The sequence below is a fragment of the Phasianus colchicus genome, chromosome 4 (genome assembly GCF_987193195.1).
Source record: "Phasianus colchicus chromosome 4, bPhaCol1.hap1.1, whole genome shotgun sequence".
Taxonomy (NCBI): domain Eukaryota; kingdom Metazoa; phylum Chordata; class Aves; order Galliformes; family Phasianidae; genus Phasianus; species Phasianus colchicus.
In genome coordinates this window covers 29,330,851-29,357,210 of record NC_143439.1, presented here as the reverse complement: position 1 = coordinate 29,357,210, position 26,360 = coordinate 29,330,851, and the positions used below count along the sequence as shown (strand labels likewise).

At 42.6% G+C, this 26,360-nt stretch overlaps 1 protein-coding gene across 4 annotated transcripts in view; it reads right to left on the bottom strand.

Annotated features, from left to right (window-relative positions):
• The window catches only part of ADGRL3 (adhesion G protein-coupled receptor L3), a 490,651-nt gene extending 464,704 nt beyond the window's left edge, over positions 1-25,947 (bottom strand). For all 4 annotated transcript variants that reach the window (XM_090139058.1, XM_090139055.1, XM_090139056.1 and 1 more), the window contains exon 1: positions 25,054-25,947. The gene's annotated coding sequence lies outside the window, so the exon portion shown is untranslated. The remainder of the gene's footprint in view (positions 1-25,053) is intronic.
• Positions 25,948-26,360: the final 413 nt, after the last annotated feature.

Genomic DNA, 26,360 nt, shown 5'->3' with positions numbered 1-26,360 from the left:
CTCTGAAAAAAATTAGATATGCTTTTGATAGACAAACAATGGGTGGCATCTCTATGATGGAAGTAAACAGGAAAAAAAAAGAAATTTCAGTGAATGCAAAGAACCTACTTTCAGATGTAAAACTTTTGCCATAAGCTTACAGCTATCAATTGGTTCCTTGTCATCAGTTTCATGCACAATACGGAATATGTCTTAAAGCTTAAGTTCAGACTGAGGAAGTAACCTCAGCAGATGGAGCAAAGATCTCTGGTCAGCTCAGAACGTTGCATATGGCTCACTTGTTCCTATTGCAAAAGGTTTTATAACACATTTGGCAGAACTAGAAAGCAGAAGAATGTACAAATACGTAGACCAAGTACACTTCTATGAACAAGTATGCACAAATGGTGAGCACAGGCAAAAAGAAATTTTGTAAAAGCTACGTACGAAATGGAAAGAGCCAGCACAGAGCACAGCTTCCCTAGCTGGAGAGGGTGTAGGACCCCTGCAAAGAGCTTGCAGCATCTACAATCAGGCTGGCTTTCCTTCCTGAACTGGGCTTCACAACTTGTTTCCAGAATGTCTTAATCCTCAATGAACTCTTAAAAGACAGAAAAAGAGAAAGAAGAGAGCACACCGAATTCACTTCTCCTGGATGGATGGACTTTCTCTAAGCCTCTCAATTTTTCTCTTAAAAGAGAGCTAGTGTACAGTCAGCTACTAGCTATTCTGATGACTGAAGCCAAAAGAGAACTAACAAGGTAGAAAACTTATGGCAAGACTAAATCCTTGGAGTATTAATGGTCATGCCGCCTGCTTAAAAATGGATTTAAAAGAGGGATGAGAATAAGGACGCAAAAAGAAAAAGGGGAAGAGAAAGAAGGGCAGTGTTGGCCCTAGGACTGCAGTTATTGATCCTGCCACAAGGAAGAAACAAATGCCAAATCTATGAATTTTCATTGCTCCTCAGTAAAACGATCTGTTGTGCAGTCGCTTTCCCATGTTTCAATGGCCTTTTAGAGCATACCAGGAAGGAACAGCCTTGAAAGCCAGCGTATGCATAAGGCTCTTCTACCATACTGCAGCTTCCACTTAAAAAGGCCGACATCGCCTTACATTTCACTAAACATATTTACTTGCACACTGTCTACATATGTTGTACTTAGATGTCACAGCAGATTACTTGCTAATTACACTAGGAAAAACCCAAGTAATTACCACAGACTCTTTCTTCTGGTTCAGAAGAGGTTGGAGTCAGGCATTTACATGACAAATAATCCTGCCTCCAACTCGCTGTGGCAGCTTCAAGCAGAAAGAATTCCTTGCCTTTGGACACATGTCATTAAGTAATCCATTTATTTTATTTTTCAAACACAGTAAAAGCTGGAGTTGCACCAGAATGCAAACACTGAAAAAAAAAAGTGTCCTCGCTCTTAAAGATTCGGTCTGTTCATGCCAACAGAGCAAAATCAAATTCTTTCCTAACGTTTTATCTGATATTTTAGGCTGATAAAAACTTCTTTTCTGCTACTGAATGAAGGAAATCGTATTACCAGAGCTGATATTCATCAGAAATATTTTGAACTGAATATGTGAATTGCTTTTAACTGAATTTAAATCGATAACTGCACTACTGTGGTTAGTTTTATTGAATTGTACATTGGAATAATATCATTTCAATTATGTTATGATGATAGTATTACACTCCACTACATGCTGTATTTATTCAGCTGGAAGGTGAGATGTACTACTTCTTCATTTGACAAATCAGACTCACCGTAGTTTTTAATGCAATTTTATTGAATGATCACTCAGGGTTTATGCTACTGTATATGTAACACACATTTTCCTTTAAAGGTCAACACCTTGAACAGTCTCAGCCTTTGATATTGCTGCTTCTTCCTCTCAGAAATAAAGTACTGGATGGGGGAGTGTTCAAAATGAGATTTTAAAAAGAAGAGAAGAATTGGTAGCTCCTGATAGAGAAATTAAACCAAATTATCTTGAGCAAAGAGAATAATTTGCTCTTGCTGACATGTCACGCAGTTTGCACCACACCTCTACTTTTGTCATGCAGGCCCACAGCAGAGCTGGGATGGCAAGCCAGACCTCCCTGACTCTGGACAAACAGCACCATGTTTCAAACTTATAAAAGAATCACACTTAAAATTAATTTAAACCCCAATTCACTCCCCCTTGCAAGCATACAAGCAATATAAATACATACACCCAAACAGTGTATATTAAGCACATGTTGTCATTGTGCCTAAAATCACTATGGTTGCTTCCGCAGATGGGATTTTGGATGCAAGTGTGGGTGTGTTTTAGGGTTTGGGGGTGTTGGTTACGCACACAAGCATTAATTATGCATGCAAAAAGATATCTAAATCTTTATCACTTCTCCCTACTGGGAATATAAGAGGGGAGCAGACTGTCATCTACTATAAACATCTGAAATTTTATTGCTTCCTAAAATCCAGCTTTAAAATGAGAAGGAAAAAAACATATGGATTGAGACTTTACATCTCAGTTTTCTCTGAAAATATTTTTATTTTTAAAATATCAGCTTCACATGACAAACTTCGCCTTTTTCCTGTTTGCCTCTCTGATAGCATTCAAAAGACCAAAACCACTAAGACAGTGTGGGAACCCTTAGTAAATCATCATCCTGATAAAGCACTTGCTAGCAATTAATTTCAGAGTATTAAGCAAAGGGAGTCAGAAGTGCTAACCCTATTCCTATTGGTACCGTGGGAAAATCAAAACCTGAAGAATAACCTGTGCACTAGGAACAGGATGCTGCCCTCCTGTCCAGCCCTGAAAAGCACTGCAAGCTTGTTTCACTATTATTAACATTATGATCATTACCACAGATGTGCTTACTGAAAAACTCCTTTTTTTCTTCTTCCTGTAAGCACCAGAACCACAAACCCTAGATCTCTGTTCCTGAACTGTCAGTAGTCAAGTAGCTTTCTTTTCTTTAGTCTACCAAAAGCCAAGCTGCTGAGTTTGACTAATAGTCACCAAAATCACCACTGACTTCAATTATCTAGCAGCATCATAAAGGACTATTTTTCCTTAACATGGATAAAAAATTACTAAATAGATTTTCCCCACAACAACCAGTCATTGGCTTTTAGATATAACATTAGTCAATTATGTTTTCTCTACAATTACTTGAATGATGCAGATTTTTCATCAGCAGAAGAGGCAAAGTCCCCCTCCAAAAGACATTCTTATTTTATTACTTTTCTGTCCATCTGCAAATCCCTGACCTGTGATAAATGCACTGCCCTGTTCCTCACCTCTTGCTTCTTAATACTCCCTTTTCCATGACCGCTACTTAGAATTTAATTAATTTATCTTGAGACTCAATAGAGAAAGGAGACTGCATAGAACAGCTGCTTTGGAAAAGCAGCAAGTCCAAAGTGCAACATGCATCACCCCCAACAAGCAGCCAAACACTAATTTAACTTTACTTTCATACCAAAAACAGCTTCATTGGAAATCTGCAGCGAACTGTCCATCTGCAGAGGAAAAATCATTAATTCTAGATATTTCTGCATGTTACCAACAGCAAGAAATTTCTAACGTATATATACTTAACTTTAACATGCCTGAAGAGGATTATTAACTGCTCACAAGGAAGGAAACCAAATGAAGCCAAACTGATACCGAGTGCTGCCCAGGTGGAGAGAGCTATAAATGGCACCCAGCCTAGGTGAATCCTGACTTCTGCAAACAAGGGCATCAAGTCATTGCTCTTCGGTTGTTTAATTTTGTCTGAAGTGCGTCTGTAAGTTTCCCAGATGTCCCATGCTTCAGCTGGGTCTCCTCTACTCACAACACACTGCTCCCAGAAACATCCACGCTCGCTCGTGTGCGCTGCTGCAACCTCGCCAAGAAACTATTACTATTTCAATTTAAGAGCATCAGTGTGTGACAATTAGATATATTAAATTCTGTTAGGCCAACAAAACTTATGATTTAACTAGTAGAACACATACCAATAATTTATATGTAATTTGTCTATCAGCAATTAATCCACTAGACTTCATGCATTGATCATAATACTTGTGGGTTTCGCTTTTCCATAAAAACATTACAGATATGCAATAAAGCGCCAAGTTACAACACTACCTATAATTTCATTCTCCTTGCTGCCAAGTTGAGCTCGGGTCTTTTGCTATGCGTACAAATGCTAATTACAACTCAACACTAATGCTAATCCTGACATCTGCTAATTAAAAGATCACATCTTTTGCAGAGTCAGCAGTGCTATTCAAATGAAAACATTAATCAGTTTAAAATTAAAGAAAAAAAAATCAATCAACAAAGCAGGAATTTTAGTCCTTGGTTCAATTAATATCAAAGTGCAAACGGGGAGTACTCAAGAGCAAGTGTCAGTACATTGTCCAAGCATATCTGATCCACAGTAAAAAGGGAATTTTTAAAGGCTACATAGTTTCCTCTCTTCTCAGTAAGTGTCTGCTTTCCCTCTTACTCCTTCTTTAATCCTAGTTTCTCTGTAATCATAGCGCCCCTGACATCCAAGCTGAACTCAACCCTAACCAACAGCTCAGAATACGCTCAACTACGCTACACAACATGCTTCTAAACAGCTAGAATGTCCCACTTAAATTCAATGGGATTGCTCTCCTCTACAGATAACACATGTACTTATGGGATGAGGACCCTCCTGGGCAATTACAACCTTGCCATTCTTTTCCATCAGTCACCTCTCATAGAAGATAGTCCAGATTTGCTTCCAACTTTAACACATACAATAGACAGGGAAGCAAAAAAAGGATGCAAAGAGAATGCAAAAGCCACTTTTAGCTTTGAAACAGAGACGGGTCTTTTCTTTTGACAGTGCAGACTATGAAAGTTAAATATTCATACTATAAACAAAACCATCAAACAGCCTAATGGGTAACCCAGAGTCACTGCAGCCAAGTTTCTCCTTCTAAAAGTTTCTCCAGCACTGGGAAATCATGGTACAGATGCTCACAAAAGTAGCTCTTGATATGCAAAGACCCTTTTGGGCCTTAAAGTTATCAATTTCTGGAAAGACTTCTTCGGTTCGAAAGGAAATGAGGAAATATTAATCACTGGAAATTTTGAGAAGCTTCAGCTTGTTTTAGTGGAGTAACAGCCCCACAATCTCCAAAACTAAAATTCAAAAGAAATAATAATCCCAGCAAAATTATAAAACCCATCAGCAACAACAGCTTCAAGCCCAGCACTAGGCCAGCAGCAAAATACAGCTTTTTGCTTGTTTAGCATTCTACTGTTTAAAATTTGTTTACTGTTTTGCTGTAGCATAGTGTGGGGAAAAAAAAAGAGCTCTCTGTATTTGTTATTCCAGGTATTTATAAGGAAACTGCAAAATGCATTGACTGCCTTTTAAACAATGCTAATATTGAAATGCTCTTTTTACATGCTGTGCCAAGGTTTCTCTCCTTCACCTTCTCAGCCATATCCCCTGCAATTGCCATATTGCACTTCAAAATTTCCTTTCTGGAGAAGTCTTACACTCTAATATATCAATGGCTAATAATATAGTGTGGCCAGATATTTATCAGTCACGTTGATAAAAGATGCAACCAAATTACCAGTATTGTTCTGTAACACATGAGCAGTATTACCCAGTCTGATTTAAACAGAATAGGCAATTCAATCAAGGAAAAAAAAAAAGTGATAGGGCCTTCCAACTGCAAAAGAATCTTAAATCATTAATGAAACTAAGAATTTAATGTATGCAAATTAAATTATATATGCATATTTCAATGGGCTAAAAGTTTATGTGCATACTTTACTCAGAAATCTGTCTTGTGATACGATTAGAAAGAAATGGTGACAATTCAGATTTTTTATTACTTTGGACCGTAAAGCATTCATATAATTTATGTTCACTTAAAAAGATACAGAAATCCATCAATTAAAGCCAGACCTCAGATGATATAAATAGACTGTAGCCCTGCTGAAGGTGCTAGAAGCACTGTCACAATACATCATTGAGGATCAGGTCTTGCAAGTCTACGCTTGTTAAAAAGGAGAAGAAAAAAAAAACAACCCAAGAAAAAGCTTGAGGTTACACGAAGTCCCATTTGTAATGTTATCAGTAACATCACCCTCTCCAAGAACAACTCACTCCACCAAGCATGAACAGAAATACCTAATTTATGTGTGATTTGCAACGGAAGATGTGGATGCTTTGAAACATCCCTCAGGATGGATCTCATGATGAGTCCCTTACAGTGAAGAGATGCTGGTGGGCTTTACCTGGGTACCAGCTTCCACAGACTTTGGAGAAATTAATCTGGGACCCCTTTGCCTCTGACCACCAGGAATGAAATTCAGCAACAGGTTCAAAAGCTACCAAAGGTTTGACACAGTTCATCAACCTATACAGCTGTTATATGTTAAATAAGCCTACTGCTTTACAGAAGACTTTTTAAGGTGGGAAAATGAACGATTTGTGATAAAATACTTATCCCATTGGCTGCGTTGTAACAAGAAGTTACAATCCAATTACAGAGCATGACATTTTGCAGTTAGTATGCTTCTCTTACAAATGAGTATGTTGAAACTTTCCCCCGTTCCTAGCAAAGCAAGACAGAGAAACATCCCTGGCTCAAAATGTCAGGTTGCTGGGGTTTTTTTGTTTGTTGTTTTTTTTTTGTTTTGAGTTCTGCAATCTGACCGACTGCAAACTATTTACTGAGAAGACACAAAAATCTGGGCAGCCAATGCCTTTTCAGAAGCTTCCCCGCTTTAGACAGAAAGAATTGCTCTACTGTAGTGATAGAAATACACATTTCTGTTACAACAGTGAAAGCATCCATTGGAACTCAGTGCAGTTAAGTGAAAAACAAGATGTCATTTTCCATTTTTACACAAAATTTACTACTTTTTTTTTTTCCTTTTTAAAGGAATGAGTAACATTGCCAATGCAGAAATACAGCAGAGCAAAATACCACACCAGACTTTCCCAATGTGCAGCACCACTTCCAGCTAACTCAAATGTTGCCCAGGAACCCAAAATAACCAAGTTCACCAGCTCCGCTACATGAACCACACCTGCCAAAGCACTGAGTCCTCCCTGAAAAAATCCATTTGGGTCTCAAATGCAAAGGAGGATTTCAACCTTATCAATGCATCAGCATAAGTGCTTTGTTGAATTAAGATCCTGCCTGTGTACACCTCTTCCTGTTATCATTGCTTTCGGGCAATCACCCAATGACACAGGATCTAATGACCCAATTAAAACGTTTCTTTAAGCTCACAGCAGCATTTGCGATGCCAGCTTTCAATACGACTAATAGCAAGTGAAGGTTAAAAGCTTGTAGTTAACATATTAAGTTTTTTTTTCTTTAAACAAAAGAATGAAAAGAAATAAAAACTGCTGTAAACAGAACAGACAGACACACACCATTCCTGAACAGTATTAAACAAGCTGATACTATTAAACACGCATATATGATAAGCTATAGATGCCAAATATTAAAAGAAAAGTCAATGTAATCCAATACTATCAATGCTAGAGACTGCATATATACAGAATTTCACCTTTTTCTACAGGTAACTTTTTTAAGATATCAAAATGCCACCTTACTGCGAGATCACTGCCAATCTTCAGCAAAGCAGACAGAAAATCTCAACTGGAATTCTCTCCAAGGTTTTAGGTTTCAACCCAAGCCGTAGGCAAATACCTGCAGGGTCACTCCCTTGAGGTGGGGCATTGTGAATTATCTGCAGAATTGGAAGGGGAACAGACAAGGGCTTGTGCCATTAAGCCTTCTCCTGCCTGAGATCACATTAATATGGATTAACAAAGTCTTGACACTTGACACCTCATTAAAAGCCTGGAAAGGTAAGCTAGCAAAAATCTGAAGAAAAAAGAAAACAACCACACAAAAAACCTGAAGGGCAATTCCATGCCAGTGTAATGCAAAATCCAATCTATGGATTGGATCTAATTCAAATGAGACCAGTACTTGCTAAGATACCATATTGAAGCGTGTCCCCTAACTTCTCAGTGTTCCAAGATGTGTAGACAAGCTCATTCGTTGTCACAGCTGTCCTTTCACATATGCATGCCATCTAGTCCCCACATCCCAGTTCTTCTAATGGAGCTCCAAATTCACACGCTTTCTAAAAACAGAAATCGGAAAACAACTCGGAAAATAAATATCAACACTATAGATGTCTGTGCCATTCTACAAACAGTTTGTGTTAACAACTGCTCTAAAACCAAAGGGAACACAAGCCTACATTAAAATAATATTTAAGATGCTCACAGCAAGAGAGTAGATTTGAAAAAACAGAATGATATTCAGAAGTCAGTCATCACTTGGACCCGGCTATACAACTGTGTCCTTTGGTAGGAAAGCTGGTCTCAACGCAACGTCTCAATGCCATTCAAGCTCGATCAGTGCTTTCTTACAGTGGCAGATGCTAAAGCTGTATTGACAGGAGCCCCAAGTGTATCATAAGCTCTAATCAGAAATCTAGTTTATTTCCAATAAGAGGAGGATTCGTTCAGATTTCAAATTGGCAAATATTAGGAAAATGAAAAAATAAGATTCAACTAACATATCATTAAAATATCATGCTTAATTCCCCTGGGCCCTGGCTCTGTTTCTAAGTGCTGCCCTGGAGAGGAACAGACAGATTTTGAACACACACAACTGATTTTCTTCAAATAAATTTTATTCAAGCAGAATGTGCATATCTTTGTGACCCTAAGACATCATTAAGAACACATCTGTGCAAGGGCACATCACATGGTCACAGAAGTTTGGGAATAATACCAAGCTAAATGTATACAAAGGTGTTTGATGCATAGATAAATCCCCAGTACTTGGTGCAGGTCAACACAGCCATGCTGCAAATTGCAGAAGTGCCCTAAATCACTGCCATGACACACACACACACACACACACACCCCGTTTCAGAAAATTAGGGAAGGCAGGAATACCCTTCGTAGTCAAAAACTCTGAAAACAGAAGTACCAAATCCAATGGCTAATAAGTCACCCAGAAGAGAATACTCCAAATCATCAAATCTATCAGAACATGACATTTTCAGCCAGGGCAGTGAAAATGTAGTGTCTCCAATCCACCCCCCCCCCCTTTTTTTTTTTTTTTTTTTTTTGAGGCAGTAAGTCACTTCGTTTTGCCCTTGATGAGATCCAATCCCATGTAGCTCGCCTTTGATTTTTTAATTTGATCTGACAACTATGACTGTAAAGCACAAATTGAATTTTTAAACCACACTGAAGTAAAGACTCAGCAACATCTGCTGTTTTCAACATTCACTTAAAACTTACTTAAAACAGTAGAAATTTAATATTTTTCCTTATCATTAGCTGGCACGCTGTATTCACATACTGGTATCAGCTCTTCTACTTAGTGAAAGCGACACATGCTACCTTATATTATGGCTGAGGAACAAAGGAATATTGCCTTAGCCTTAAAATGAGGGCAAAACTGTCCACATAATGGCACTGCACACATTATACCAGCTGTTTGCATACACTTAAACATTTTTTTCCCTTTTGATAAGGCTAGAATGTAGTTTTTCCATTGCAGGACTTTGCTTACCAGTTTATCTACCTCACACGCTGAAACTAGAAGTGGAGAGATCACTAGCTCGTAACTTAACTACCACGGAGGATGCAACAATGGCATCCCAGTAAATGCTCTCCTCACAAGTTCGCAGAGACCAAATTAAAACAGACTCTGCACCAGCTTGCACATATTCTGCTACAGCCACCAGCACATCACTGCCGTAGTACAGGTCTTGAAATCTGCATCTCTATCCTATTCAAAAAAAATCAAGGGCTGCTCAGGGATCCAGCTACCTGCCTAAAAAATTAAAGCCAACAATGCAGAGAAGAAACCAGTACCAAATAATTAGGAACAGGATAAGTGAATTTAACACTACATATCTGCAATACTGATAGATTTGGGCACATGCTGTGCATATCTATAGCACTGCTTTTAAGATGCAGGAAATGCACTGCGCTCCCACATCTCTCAAAAGTTCTGTGCAAGTGGTAAAATGTGATTGTAAGAATGTGAGCTTAAATTCTGACATATTCTCCTTGAGTGAATCAAAAACAGTAGGAAGATCAGAATACACATCACATGCTAAGTTTTAAAACAGATATATATATACACACTGTGCATAACATATATACACACACAATTATGTACACGTATATATCCCATGTGTGTTTATATACAAGAGCTGCTCCAAAAGTAACGCCTCCTATTCTATACTGCTCTCCCACAATGTCATAAGTGGGTTTTGGTGATAAGGCAGTAGAGGTTGAACCTTCCCACCAATATCCTGTTACACGTTGTTGCCGTGTGACAGATGGCAGCAGAGGGGCAGCCTGACACAATGGCATCTGAGATGGAAGTGCCTATGGAGCAAAGGCGTGTCACTGAATTTCTCCACGCAGAAAAAAAAAATGCAGCCATTAACATCCGTTGATTTTTGATGAACACTGATGGAGACCAAACATCCTTTCCATCATAGCAAAGGGGTTTAAGTGAGGGTCACCTTCAGCTTTCTACTATTTTTAGAGAAATTATAAAGAGGAGAAAAAAACAAAACAAAACAGTGAGACATGTAACACATATGCATCGTAGATCAACAAGCATTTCCATGCAGAGTGATGCCATTTTAAGCAGATCTGCACCCCTTGTGCTGTCCCAAAGCTTGTACTGGTACCACATAGCTACAGAAAATCAGCTGAGAGCCAGACAGGAAATAAATCCCAATTGAAAACAGCCCAGCCAGAGCTACAAACCAAATGGAGGTTCTAAAATTAGAGATGCATTTCCCAGGCTGGTTCCTCTCCATACAGTAACAGAAACAGATGTCAAAACCAAGAGTTGGGTTTGGGAACCAAGAGGAGCAGCCAAAACCTGCACTGAAACATCTGTCTAGACTGCAGCTCTCTGTGAGGAGAGGAGGGAAGTATTTTTTTTTTCCAAATGTTTTGAAGAAAGACTGCAGGAAGAACTATCAACTCCATATTCAGAGGACATGCTTCATTAGCTCAATCCTTACTTTGCCCAGGCTGCACAAAGTACCTACTCCAGGATGCCTTCCCAAATGAGTTGAGGCAGACATGTCTCCCAACATCCACTTCATTAATGTTTTTGGAAAAAAAAAAATGGAAGGACAAAGGTGGAGTAAGGCTCACAGACCACCATACTGCACAGGAAACAGTAGAGGTACAAAAGCATGCAATGAAGGTCCCACTTCTCAATGCAGAGCGCAAAAACTTCGTATCCCACTATAACAAACAGGAGGGATCACTCACATTCTACCAGCCCTGCATTTATTTTTGTGAGATTTAAGGTATGTGCCATAATACCTTTATGATTCTTGAGAATTCCCCCAGGGTACAAGGCGTGAGAGGGTCTGGGGCAGCTTAATTCTCTATGGCATTACCAGCCATCCTGCTGGATTGGCACTGCTGCTGCACTGGGCACCTGCTTATCACACAGTCAGATTTAAATTGGAAATATACCGTGAGCCAAAGCCAGCAATTTCCTGTGGTGGGATTCATCTCCTCTGACATAATGTATCTGCAGTGTAAACATCTCCAAGTTTTCACCTTAGGCTTCCTTTACAATCAGCAGAGAGAAAGTTTAGGGTGAAATTCATCTAACCTATTTGAAATGTCTACATGAACGGGAAGAGAAAGAAATCATGCCACAGACATGCCTGCCTCTTCCTTATTCCTAGGAGGCCAGTTTAAATGATGTACACAGATACCTCTGTACAGAGGACAGCAGATAGGCTGCAGGCTGGAAGGTTTTCTGGAGACCCCACAGGCTCCAGTAATCTTGTTCTATAGTATCAGGGAGAAGAGAAAAATGTTAACTTGCAAGGATGCTGTACTTTGTCAAAAAGCAGCCAAGCAATTTAGAGTCATGATTAGACTTAAGAGAAACCTTAGCATTTGTTAGCAAGAAAATATACAGAAGTATATTCTGTACAGAATATACAGAAGCATCTATACATCATTCACTGTTTCTGCATAAAATAACAGAAAAGGTTGTGTTTGTTTTTTTTTTTTTTTAATCTTTTACTCCTTTCATATCCAGCTTACAACCTGTTATTTCCAGATCAGCAACAGCCGCTAAGGCATCTCCAAAATTCACAGGCTTTGGTACATCACAATTTTGGTGAAGTCATTATACATATGCCTCTTTTGCTGAAGCATTGAAACATTATTTTTAATTAGAGGCACGCACAGAGCTGTCTAAAAATAAAAGACAAGAGACCATAAAGGTCAGCAGGAACTGAAGCAAGTGCAGCAGATCGATCACGCGCACAAGGGGATTACGCCAGAAGAGACAGTGCCACACTTGTGCAATGGGCTAAAGCTGAAACCTCACTGCTTACCCCTCAGAACATCCCAAAGACGTCTCCCTCGTGGCAGTCAGCAGAGGCCTGTACAGGATGAGACATGAGTAGAGAGCCAGAGATATGCCCACCCTATAGATAAGGTCAGGTGAAAACTGCACGTTTTAAAGAAAATTCAATTTGTCACGTATTTTAGTGATCTCATGAGTCACTACTAGGATATGGCACCTGAAAGCAGTATCTGGCAGATAGGGGAAAGGAAGTTCGGATCATCTGCTCTGACTGTATTACATAAATTATGCAGACAGTGGCCTTGCTCAGGAATTCCTACACCAAATTCAGTTACGAAAGCATACGCTCTGTAGGAGCTCAGAGTCCCCATGAAGAGATCCAACCTTGCCTCTCCACCAGCTACCCCAGCTGTACTGCATAATGCCTGCTTACAGCAAATACAAATTTATTTCTGAAAGACGCAAAAGTGACAGGATGCTGTACTTTTTAAAGAAAGTCCAATTTCCCACATATTTTACCAATGTTACTAGTCAACACTATACTAGTTTTCAAATGCATCTTTATCCATCTACAAATTGAAGGAAGCATCTTGAAGCAGATTCGCTCTTGCTTTTCCAGAAAAACACTCATCCGAGATGAAGTGTAGGAAAATTCAAGCTCACAACATTCCGCTCTCAATTAGTGGTTATTTTTAATTAGCTACAAACACTATACCCAAAGACTATTAGCAGTAACTGGCCTGAATCAGCACGCAATTTTTGAGGAAAACAAACAAAGCAAGCCCACACAAGAAAACCTCTGCTGGCCACCATCCAAGCAGACAAATTAAGGGACATTTTCAGATCATCCTGAAGAGTTACCAGTACTAAAGCTAAAGACAGACTTGAAAGGGACAACTGCTGCTCCTCCATCCAGAAGAGAAGACTGCCTCCTTGCTTTATGCTAATCTGACAAAAGCAATATAGAAACAAGAACAAGAAAATCCTACCAACACAGTGTTTTAGTTTCAGCCAAGAAGGAATTATTTTCTTCAGAGTGTCTGTTATGATGCTGTGTTTGGCTCTAAGAGAAAAACAATGCTGATAACACACTGATGTTAATAGCTGCAGCTAAGCAGTGCTGTGTAGACCCAAGGCCATTCACAGCAAGGAGCACGGGGAGGGAGCAGAATCAGGACAGCTGACTTAGACTGGCCAAAGGGATATTCCATACCATATGACATCATGCAGAAGGAGAGTTTTGAAGGGGGTGGGACACTGGTCAGTATGTGGTAAGCAGCTGCTTCTGCATTACTTGTTAAATATATTCATATATGCATATAGTCATAACTATTACCCTTTTCCCTTACTCTTAGTAAACCGTTTTATTTCAACCCATGAGTTCTACTTTTTTTTTTTTTCTCCAGTTCTTTCCTCCAACTCACTGGGAGGGAGCCAACAACTGTGCGGTGCTGAGTGACCTGACAGGTTAAACCGCAACACATGGAAAACAAAGGAATACATTTTGCATAGGCCTGATATCCTAAAATGCAAATAGAACAAAAATCAATAAGCAAGGTGAGCAATGGTGAGGGGAAAAAAAAAAAAAGGAAAAAAATTCTCTTCCGAGCTCATTGCAGCCACAAAACAGGAACAACGAGACACTGCTCATTCTCCCCCATCAGCACATGCTGTTTTTTCTTTTTTTTTTTTTCCTCCCCCCACTGTGATGCAACATCAGCACCTATAGCTGAATGCTGCAATGCAAACACTGCAAGGAAACGTCAAGATATCACAATGTGATTAATCTGTGACTCCCATCAGGTCTTCCCAGATGATTGAGCATCTTGCCAGCTTTTGAAGCCTCAGCACCAAAGCCACAGACCTGCATTAAACAAATCAGTGTTTCTGCTGTATTATTTTATCCTGCCCTGTTGATGAAAGACATCCTCTTTCTTAATTTAAATAACTAGTCTATGTTACAGTAGTACAAGTCGATGCACATGTTATCTTTGCTATATACCCTGGATATCTGACACAATTAGTCTGAAAATCAAGGAATAGAATCTCTCAGGAAATTGAATAGGTGTACAACCAGGAAAACAGAGTAGGCTGGCATAGTTGGACACCACCACCTGCCTTGCTGAAAGGGAAGACACTCCTTAGGGCATAAAGGGATCGACATTTCTCCCCTCAATCAGCAGAAAATTAGCAAGGAGGCTAGAAATTTAACATAATTACCCTGAAACCTTTGAACCTTATTACTGCAAACACACACAAGTTGAACTGAGCGGTTGTGATTAGTCCCTTGCTCCCAACATGCCAAAAATTAGTCACATGAGACTTGCACGGTTTAAGCCATAACACAATACACATGTCAGAAAAACAGCTGAAGAGAGGTTAGACATCCTTTCCTGTTAGGCACAGACACAAACCCAAATCCAGTAGAAGATGTAGCTGCTAAATGATAAGAGATGAATAATTTAACTTCCACTTGAGATAACCCTAATTGTAATAGGAAAAAAAAAAATCAACAGGAAAAGAAAGTAAGCAGTGTTACAAAGTAGAACAATTAGGATATGCTGCAGCAGCTTTGTACTGCCTCCAGCATGAGCAGTGGCCCCTTTTTGCATGTTTTGGTAACACCTGGCACAGGGTCAGGACCCCACCAGTCCTACAGCAATATTTTTAGGAGAAATCTTCCCTTCCTCGTGGGATTAACACTGTGCTAATTCTTGCCACCAAGAGGAAAAACAGCATCAGCAGATATGGGGCCTCAGCAGGAACTAGGTCCCTAAAGTTCCTCCCAAGACCAAGTCCCCAAGTAAAAACCATAGCATCATAAAGGACGGAAAAGACCACTAAGACCACCTAGTTCAACCATCAACCCACCCCCACATATTCACTAACTACATCCTTATGTTTCCTCAACACCCCCATGGACAGTGACTGCACCACCTCCCTGGGCAGCTTGTGCCAATGCATCACTGCTCTTTTGGAGAAGACATTTTTCCTGATATCCAGCCTGAAATGTTACAGAATATGCACTGCTCCTGTGTATCCTTACCCTTCCTTTTTTGGAGGAACAGAAGCATCAGCAGTGTGTTCACAGCATGCATGCATCCAGCACCCCCAGCTTGTGCAGTAACTTTATTTTTTTAATTTAAAAAACACTGCATTATCCTTCAGTGACTACTTATAGACAGTCACCCTAGACATTTGTCATGATTTTTCTTCTCATCTTATAGCCCCATTAAGATACTGCTCTGCAGTATTTGCATAAAGACAAAAAAATAAATGGATCAAGTTACCCTCCCAGTTCAGAAACACATTACCATGAGTTCAGTTCTGAAACTTTCCCTGCTGCCCACTGCATATGAAGTTACTTAGACCAAATTACTTCTGCAGACGAGTAGGTGGCAAATAAACTTCAGCCTAGAGAAGTTTCCATTTTGATTTTCCTGACTTTGAGCAGGACCATTACTTTTCTCTAGCAAGCTGCCCTTTAACAGGCAAGTTCCCCCTGCAGAAATACTGAATCATAAAATGTATACGTTAATACATAACATGAACACCACCAAGCTGGCCTGACAGCTGAGCAGCCTTTCTGAAAAATAACCACATCACACAGAGAGGACAGGTGAGCAGCTGGACCATCAAATGCTAGAGGACTCCTAAGCTCACACTTCAGCATATCATTAAGGCATCGAGCTCACATCTTTTAACCAGCTCTTGCAACTGAAAGCTTTGGTTTTACCTCTAGAAGGAGAAACTGCTTAATCACCATCTAACCTGATGTAAAGACAGCTGCGGCACAAGGCAGGGGAGCACCAGGGCAGATGGGAATTGATCAAAACGTACTTCTACAGCACAGGCACTCCAGGACTCCTCTCATTCAAAAGCAAACTTGCTATATAAAAAAAAAGGCCCCTCTGCAGAGGGAGGCAGAGCTGCTCAGAAAACGCACATCTCCCACCTCAGAGATCACCACAGTATATTCTTATAATTCCATGACTGAACAAAAAAGTACATTTTCAGGTATCTGTGTTCCCTCTCAGCTTCACCTTGGGAAAAGCAAGGCATGCAATCGCTTGTTAATAACTTGGAATCCTGTGCATTCCACATGCTCAACAAAATTTTATCCCTGCATAGCAAACAATAATGAAGTTGACTGTTTGGATGGGAAACAGATAATGCTGACTCCAGGAAGCAACAAACCAATGCTTTGGTTCACAGTTTGGTTTTATTTTTTAGTTATGGTGGGTTTTTTGTTTTTATTGCTGTTGTTTTTTTTTTTACTTGCACAAGAAGCACCTTCACAACTCTAACTAAAAGGATAATGTTATCGATATTGAGAATTAGAGATGCATGAACATGGCTTGATATACCAAACAACACATCAACATGTAGCCCCCAAACTGCGTAAGTCTTGGCAAAACTGAAGCCTAATTCTGCCCTGGACAACATCAAACATAAGATTTCAAATCTCTGCTGAGAGAGCAAGATAATTTCTCTATACATACGCTCTATTCTCACTTCTGTGCACTTGTGTTGTCTTCTCCTCCCTTTGCAACACTGCAACTCCCTACACATTTTTAGAAAAGCCCAAACCCAAAAACACGTTCCACAGCTATCTCCCTGTCATCTATTATTTAAGAAAGGTCTCATTGAACAAATGTCTGTTCAGAGGCTCTAAACAAATTTCATTTCTGAACACCACTGTCTGCAGCCCAGCGGGCCATTTCACCAAGATAAGATCACACATTTAATCAAACGCTTCAAAAAAAGAAATACACACCAAGTTTGCTTAATAACGTCAAATAATAAAAGTGCAACGCTGGCAGCATACTAATTTTTAGTACTCTTTCTTCTTTGAGGGTTGTATCAATAGTCAAGGTCAACCGTACATGGGATTTCTTCTAATTAGGGTTTCTGGTAAAGGCTAGACCTGCTTATTCTCACCGCTTAACCACGGTTTTCTCTAAAATGAAGACATCTCTCTTTCATTTTAAATTAAATCATTGCAGTATCCCATCCAAGTGTGACAGGCAAAACTGCACAACTCTGTTAATTCAATAGAGAATGTATGTGAAAGACAACAAAACCCACTTCTTTGTGGTCAATGAGGAACCACCCACACAAACGTCTACGGTACAAAAGAAAAACTGATTTACAGAAGAAAAAAAAAAAAAGATTATCTGCTCAGTGTTTGACTACAGCTTCTATTGCAGAGCAGCACAGATACATTTGAGTTGTGAATGAAGAGTGGACCTGGCACCCCCGTATCAACGCATGCTTTGTCATTTATTTTAATGCAGTAGGAAGACACAGAGCCAGTTCAAGAAGCAGCGTTATGTCACTGCAACTACAACATACACCTATATTACTACCAATCACATTTCCATGATATTCATCACTAATTCTCCTAGTACTTTGTCACTGACTTCTATTATCTCATTTATGGATTGAGTTGCCAGTTTTATCACAATGATTACTGCTTAGACCCACATTACATGAACTTGGGAAGAACCCCAGACCCTAGCTGTGATCAAGCCTGCTGTTTGAAAGGGGTCAGACAAAAGCCTATATCCTCACCCTTGCATTGGCCCATGGGTTATGCTGGTCTGCCCTCTGCTCACACAGGACAAGCAAGTGATTAAGCGTGAAGACATCAGGGCAGACAAGCCCCCATCTGCTACTCCCAAAGCTGGAGGAGGCAAACAGATAAGCAGCTTCTAGGCATATTACCCCACCAGAGTTTTTCTCCCTGCTGCAAACATCCCCATAAACACCTCTTCATAGACACCCTATCTCTGCTGTTCACAGCAGAGATCCAGATTTTTTTCACTGAACAGAAAAATTACAGCTTCTCAGTCTAAGCTAGCATAAACAATTACTGAGGTCTACATACAGCATCCTTCCACTGGTGCTCACCAGCAATCCAGCAACTCATCCCTACTGCATGCATGGAGCTGCTCATAGGATCAAGCATTCTGTGGACAAACATCTGATCCTAAAGGAACCATATTTCTTATGAAATCAAGCATATTTACACAGGTACAATTCTCTTGTTGCATTGCAGACTTTCTTCCCAAATCAGCAGTGTTACATGGAGAAGCACTCCCCATCCCACATCAAAACACATTACACAGACTTTAGAAAGTCATTGCCAATTGGTGACCTACTTAAAGAGATCTATAAAGTGCATTATAATTGTAATTGTGGATCACTTGTCAAAAGGTCACAGGTTATCACTCTATACAGTATAATCACTATATTTCAAACACCTTTCAGGATAAATTTCACACAAAGAGACACACGTAATTTTGGAGTTAACCCAACTAAGCAGAACTTGTAATAGTACAAGCCTTCTTTTAAAATACAAGAAATAAAAACAAACAAAAAAGAGAGGTAAGACAGAAGAGAGAGAAAAAAGACATACATAAGGATTAGCAGCAGTTGATTAGTTGCCTTTATTCAGTTTTAGATCTCCCAAGAAAGGTAGTGGTCACAATCCAGTAATAAAGAAGAAATGGCTTACTATTTCCAATGATAAGAACTTGCCGGAAACTTCAAAAAGAAGCCACCTCCAAATAGAGATCCTTCCCCCTTAGCTGCCAGCACTCAAATGAGATTAGGGAGGAATGGACTCTGGGTCCACCACTTTTGGCTGCACAGGTGGATTGCTCACACCTGTGCTCTCACGGCTGGCCATGCCCCTTCACCAGGTGTTCAATCATTGGTTCGAGCTGTGACCTAATGTTTCCATGCAACCACTCCACACACCTGCATCCATTAAAGATAATCCAAACTGACATTCTCTTCAAGTCTGTGCTGTGGGAGTTTAAAGTGCAGTAGTCACATCATAATTTCTCTTGGAAATGGGATATATGCGCACAGCATTTCCAAATGATTAAAGGCCATGGTTGCAACATCCTAAATCTGAAGGAATAACGGTTTAGATTGCACACAAAGTCAAGCAAAGACATAGCATCCAGTTGAGCAATTTGTTGTGTGCTGGAGGTTTAAAAAAATATAAATATTTCTCATAGTAAACCATCGACTATATGACTGTAGACCTGTTCTGTCTACAGTACCTCCAGACAGCCTTGACAGAAAGAGCCCTTCAGGACAGAATCCAAAAGGCTTTTGTTTACTGGGGGTAATATTATCCAGAAGATGGTGGGGGAGGTGGGGATGGGAGAAGGAGGGATGACATTCAAATAAATAAATAAATATCTTAAGTATACACCTTACCTAAAAAATAAATATACAAACAAACAAAAAAAACTGTCTCCTTTGAAGCGAATGACAGGAATTTCAAAGTGATGTATCAGTCAGTAGCGCACACACGGTTGCTAAAGAGGTGTGAAAGAAAAGGAGTTAACATGATCTCCTAAACTCTCCTCAGTTCTATCCAACACTGAAACCTATTCAAAGAGATGGCTTCGATGGGTGATTTTTTTTTTCTCCTCCTTTCCCTCGGCAGTCTTTGGAATGGCTTTGAGGGAAAGAAGAGGAAAAAAAGGAAGGAAAAAAAAGCAAGCTATTGAAAATCGCCTTACAGGGTCAGCTGTCACTGAAATGCACTTTAGTATTCAGGGTACCCACCCATGCAGAACATCAAAAACTGGGCTGAGGTCCCTCTCTATTCTCGCAGGCTCAGGCCTGCACAGGGTGTGTGACGTGGTGTGGAACAGCAAGGCACACTGCCTCTGCAGGGCTCTCAAACAGCAGCACCAGCCCATGGAACGCAGCGAAGGGTCACCATGCTTTGCACAAGCAAAGAGGCTGTATGGGTTGAAGCCTGCTTGTGTTGGCACTGCTGGAAATCGAAACATCTCCTCAACTGGAGATTTGTGATCTTACATCATCATAAAAAATACAGGCTTACTGATGTGCCATCTCCTAAATGAACTCCCCATTATCTCCCTTCTTCTTCCTGCTCTTTCCAGGATGCCTATGGGAACACAAGTCTTAGCATTCACTCATCGTTTTGTGGAAATAATTGGAAAGAAAATACAAAACAGTAAAAAGTCAGGCAATTGCACATTCATTATATTTCCAGAACTTTTTCTTCCACTGTATTAAGCTAAATCTGAGCTTCACAGGCTGCTGAGCATCCTAGCCAGGCTTTGCAGCTTAAACTAAATTCTTCATCTAAGCTAGATGGGCTCTCAGTTGTCTACCATGCCCATCTCTGACACATCCCTGCCCCCTACATTAACATATTCAAGAAAGCTGCAAACTGCACTTCCATGCAGCAATGATTCTTCTCTTCTACTCTCTTTGTGGAAAAACTACTCATTTAGACAGCCTTGGGATCAGCAACATCAAATCAGAAACAGGCTGCTACAGCACATAGCAATGATCACCCTTGATAAAATTAATGGTTGCTCAGCATACCCCCAAAAAAAATCCATTTTGTTTTCATGAACACACATACCTATGTACATATGTCTGTGCTTATGTTTGCAGTATAGGTGCAATTCTTAAGTACCTATTTTCCACTTATTCAAGTTTGAACAACAACAGCAAAAAAGCAGACCTCTGTCTGTTCCCTCCAAAAAATAACCGCTTGGTTGTGTGTGCCCATAGGAGAAGTGAATGCACTAGGACTGAAATAGTCAGAATATTTCTACCTATCTCATTGGAAACTGTATCCATTCATTGAGGTTCCTTATGTCAGTAACCAGACACTTTATTTCTGTGGAATGGGAAAGGTTAAAAGTGTTAATAGAGAAGGGACTTGTATCTGATGAGCATTACAAGCAGACTACTCATCCTTGGTTTATACCACTTAGAGCATTTCCAAAGTGTTAGCTGAAGGTGTTAGGTTCAAACGCAGGCACCTTTGCATTGGACATCACAGTAGGGCCATGCATTGATCACAGTTTAAGGACTACTTCTGCAAAAGCACGCACATTCATCTTCACCTCATTTTAGCTTTGCACTGTAGTAAGAAAACATTCATGCTGATCTTTTGTATTTATGATGTTTCATCATAAGTTTAAGAAATGCATAGCTTCACTGAGAAGTGCAATCAATGACTTGAATTGATTTATGCCAGGTAAGGATCCAACTGCAATCAACTCAGTAAGCTTTTCCAATTAATAGTAGCAGAGCTATGAACCAATCTATTCAAAACAGTGCAGAAAATTTCAAAGATGGTCCACAGTACCACTGAAATGAAATTTTTATTGCCTGAAGAGACTGTTTTCCTTGATACAGCCACAGATGCATGGTGCAGTGACTGATAAACACAATGGAGAAGCTGTGGATGCCCTCTCCCTGGAGGTGCTCAAGGTCAGGTTAGATGGCAGATCCCTATGGGCAGGGACTGGAACTGGATGGGCTCTAAGTTTCCTTTCAACCCAAGTCATTCCATGAGTCTATAACTAAACACATTTGACTCACAGCCAAAACCAGAAGTCTCTCTAAAAAGGCCACTGAAAGAAAACTAACAGCCTACACACTGTCCTACTGTTTTTACCACTCAGTTTCTCTCAGCCATTTCCATCCCATAGGTGTCTTCTGCAGGCACCACAGTCTCCATCCTACTTCACTCCTCCATAGAAGAGCACCTATTCACAAGGAACAGTGCACTGTAAATATTTATCTAGTGGGAAGCATAAAGAAAGCATTACACTGCATCCCAGTGGCAGTGCATCTCTTGGAAGAAAGAGGAGCTGGCAAGGAAGAGCTGGGAATCCTCATGAACCGTGGAAAGACCTCTTCAGAGCTTCCATGCTCACTGGGTATATCCCACCTGACAAGCAGCCTCCCATCAGAAGTGGCCAGACAACACGAGTTTGCTCTGCAGGGCCATCCCGCTGTCTCAGCATTCCCCACTCTCAGCACAGTATCAGCACCACCTCCAATATGAGAATTTGGGTGCTGCATTTCCAGTGCTCTCTTGTGATGAGCAGGAATGTTCCAAAGAATACAAAGTTCTGTCAAAATCACTCCTATCAGAGCACTGAGCTGTTTCTACAACCAAATAGTAAGACAATGAAATAAGTTCTCTTCCCTTATTTACTTTTAAGCCTTGTGCCCAGCCTCCATATCATAGCTTTTCCCTTGCCAAATTCCACATCTTTCATCAGCCTCTAGCCCATCCTTTAAGCTCTGCCACACAAGAAACAGTTTCCCAGCCAATCTACACTAGTCCCAACGCTATTAGTATCAAAATTTGCAATAATAAATCAGCAGCTCCCAGGACTGCTCCATTTACAAAGCCTTCCCTCTCCCGTGTGCATCTCATTTACTGGCATTGATGATGCATGCGCTCATGCTCTGAATGTGAAAGCCCTCCCGGCGTCACCGCACTCCCCGTAGATGTGCTGACCGAGGCGAAAGGTCGGGCACGCTGCTCTCCAGTAATCCAGTCCACACCATTTTACACCTTCCATTGGGCGGCACAGACACCCGGCCAGCACCCTGCGAGCACCTCCTCCTCCGAGCCTGCCTGCCTTCCCCACATGGCCAGCGAAGGGCACTGGGTTCATGTTGTGCTATTTGAGCAGCCACGTCAGAATGAGCTCCTCCAGCCCTGCAGCCAGCACAGGACGGGAGCGATGCAGCCACCGAGGGAGACAAATAATGGAATCACACAGAACTCATGTGCTAGCTCTAGCTTTATGTACTCCAGTCATTCTGGCACACGGAGATCCATGCCAGCCTCATTGCTGCCAGCAGGTAACAACACAACGGCTACTTTGTAGTAAACCACGCTCAGCATGGAAAAAGCTCTGCTAAGGAGCCCCAACCACAACAAGGGGATTGTGTCCCTCCTGCAACCAGAGTGCAGCGTTTCACCTTCAGAAAAGCTCCCAGCCCCACTCTAAACTTTGTCACCCAGCGGCAGCACAGGCAGGCGGCTTTGCGCCCTTCCTGCTCTGCTCTCCCGAAGCGACGGCTGCAGGCTCGCTGACACCAGCCTCTTTAACCTGCAGCACCTGGCCTGCCCCGTAAAACTCGGTGGAAGGATTTTTCCTAATGAATACACAGTAGAAGCCTGTTCATATCGCGAGCCCCTGGAAATTATGATAAATGAGCTCGACGAGGCACACGCTGCTACTCAATACCAGGCAAGCAGCACTGGCTGCACTCTGAGACTGCATTCCATAACAAAAAGAAATGCATTCATTTCAACTCCAGAGAAGATTTTTTTTTTGTTGGCTTTGAGATTCTCCATCCAGCACCCTGAAATAACCAATGCCACAGTATCGAAAAGGAACAGTGACTTGCAGGCTCTCTTTCTGCCCCATAGCAAAGCACAGAAGGCATTCTCATCCATTTATGTTTGTACCTCAGCCTCCTTCTAAGCAGCTAGGGCTGAGAGAGGGGAAACGCTAATACCTCCTCATGAGTAATCCAAACAGGAGTGTAAATACAACAGACTCAGTTGTTGTGGCCAAAGCTGGGAATGCTACAGTGACGAGCACGCAACAATACATTTCTTTTGGCCACGTATGAGTTGTTTTAACTACAGCAGAGAAGAACTGCATGCCGATCAGGACAGGGAAAGAGGCTCCCTTCCTACCTTGCAACCTATCCTGAAAAACAAGCAAAAAAAAAACAACAAAAAGAAACAAACAGCTGCACATCCACAGGGTGAAAAACCAAAAGAATGCTCCTGTGGACAGCTCTGGGCACTGATGAGACACAGACCCCAAAGTAGACGTACCCAGCGAGCATTTCATCGAATCATTAAGGTCAGAAAAGACTGCTAAGATCATGTAGTCCAACCAACAACTCATTTCTGGGCACCACAGCCACCCACCAGCTATAAGGCACTGGCTAAAGCTGGGCTTCCTATACTGAGAAGGCAAAGAAGTGCTCCCTTATTTGAGGCAGGCAGCTACCACCACTCTCACAAATGTATTTCCAAGTTAAATAGTCAAAACATGGTTGCAAGGAGAAAGGAAATAATCTAGCTAGCAAATAAAAGAGCTAAAAAAAAAAAAAAAAAGAAAAAAAAAAAGAAAAGAAAAGAAAAGAAGGGAGAGGGAGAATAAGGGTAATGCAATTTTTACCATTTTTTTCCTCCACCCATACATACTGGCCCCTCTCGTTCAAAAAATGTCCCTGCTGAACACAGCCCTGCAGACAGCCAGCAAACACCGAACACCCCAGCCAGGCACCAACCTGGGCTGCGCGTTTCCCTTTGCCTGCAGGGACGGGGCTGCACACCCCTGCCCACCCCACGGCCAGGCACACGCAGCCCCTGACGCACCGCGGTCCAGCAGCATCCCAACCACAGCCCCGTCCTCCCGCTGCCATCCAGGAACGCGGCGGCTTCTCCAGGCACCCCTCCAGCAATGCAATAGGAACATCCATCCTCTGAGGGGTATAGGCATGGAACAGCGAGGGAAACTCGGGGATTTCTACGGGTAACAGCAGCAAAACCACATATTCCTTCCATAGGGAAGGAAGAGCAGACACAAAACCTACCGGGGCTCTTCCATCTCCTCGCAGCCATCCGTCCCCTTCATCCCCAGCACGCAACCCCCGTTACCTGCAGGACGCAGCCCCCCTCCCCCGAGGACCACCACCCTCCATAGGAACCAATGGGATCCGATGGCAGCGGGCAGCCCTCAGCCCGGCGCGGGTTGGATGCGGGCCGGCACCGATCCGTGAGGCACTCGGCGGATGGAGGGCGCTCGGATGGAGGGTACTCCGTTACCTTTAGTCACCTCCGGCTGCCGAGATGCCAATCCCCATCGGTTCCTCAACAACCTGCAGCGGGGAGCTGCTGCTGCTGCCACAATCCAGTCATGAAAAGCAGAGCTGGCCACGGTACCAGGAGGCACACGAGGAGCAGGGATCGTCGCCCAAGGAAAGAAAAATGTTAAAAAAAAAATAAAAAAATAAAAAAATTACAAGGGGGTAGGGGGGGGAAAGGAAGAAGAAAAAGTCTCTCCTCCGCTGCTTTCTCCTCCCGCAGCTCACGCTGGATCCCGGAGGGTGTGTGGGGATGGGGAGGCGGTCTTTCCCCCTCTCCCCGCCGCCAGCCCCCGGCCGCAGCCCCGCGGCTCTACCTCCTCCAGGTGGGCAGCCTTAGGGCCGGGGGATGGCCGCGGAGCCCGCACCTCCGCCCGGGCGATCCGGATGCGGCACGGTCATCGCCTGCCTTGCTGCTGCTGCTGCTGCTGCTGCCGCCGCCGGGGACGAGGAGCCGCTGCCGAAGAGACCACCAAAAAAAAGAAGGGGAAAAAAAAAAAAAAAAAAAAAAAAAGGAGAGCAATCTTCCACCATCCCCCTTTTCTCTTCCTCCTCCAGCAGCACCAGACGCTCTCCGCATCCGCTCCCTGCCCCCGGCCCCCCACTCCGCCGGGGCTGGGGGACACAAAGGCTCCCGCGCGCAGGGGGGCGGCCGGCCCTCAGCTGCCCGGAGCCCCCCGGAGCCTTCCTCCTCCTCTTCCTCCTCCCGTTGCGGACACCGACAGCCCCGGCTCGGGTGGGCTGGGCGGGCGCGGGGGGTACCCACGGCCGCCGGCAGAACGGCACGGCACGGCACGGCTCACACGCGGGGAGGGGGCGGCCCGGCAGCGGCAGGCGGCGCGGCGCTGCTGCCCTGCCCGGCGGCGGCCGCACGGAGCCGGGCGGGCGGCGAGCCGAGGGGCGGGGGAGCGCCGAGGGCCCGGATCTGGGTTGCGTGGACGCGGGCTCCACCTAGCAGCCGGCGCCGCGCCGCGCCGACCCCGGCCCCTTCCTTTTTCCTTTCCCCTTTTTCCGGTGCCCACCTGCACCCCTCACGATCGCGGCTCCCCGACCCCCGCCGAGAGGATCCCCCCGCTCCCCATTGGCCCGCTGCTCCCAGCCCAGCGGCCAATGGCAGGCAGCCCACCGAACGAGGAATCCCCTGCTGGATTCCCTACCTCCCCATAGGATGCTCTGCCCATTGTAACCAGCAAAGCAACCAATCATAACCATGCAATCCAGCACAGAACCTGCTGGATTTCTCACCTCCCCATTGAAGGATCAGGAGCA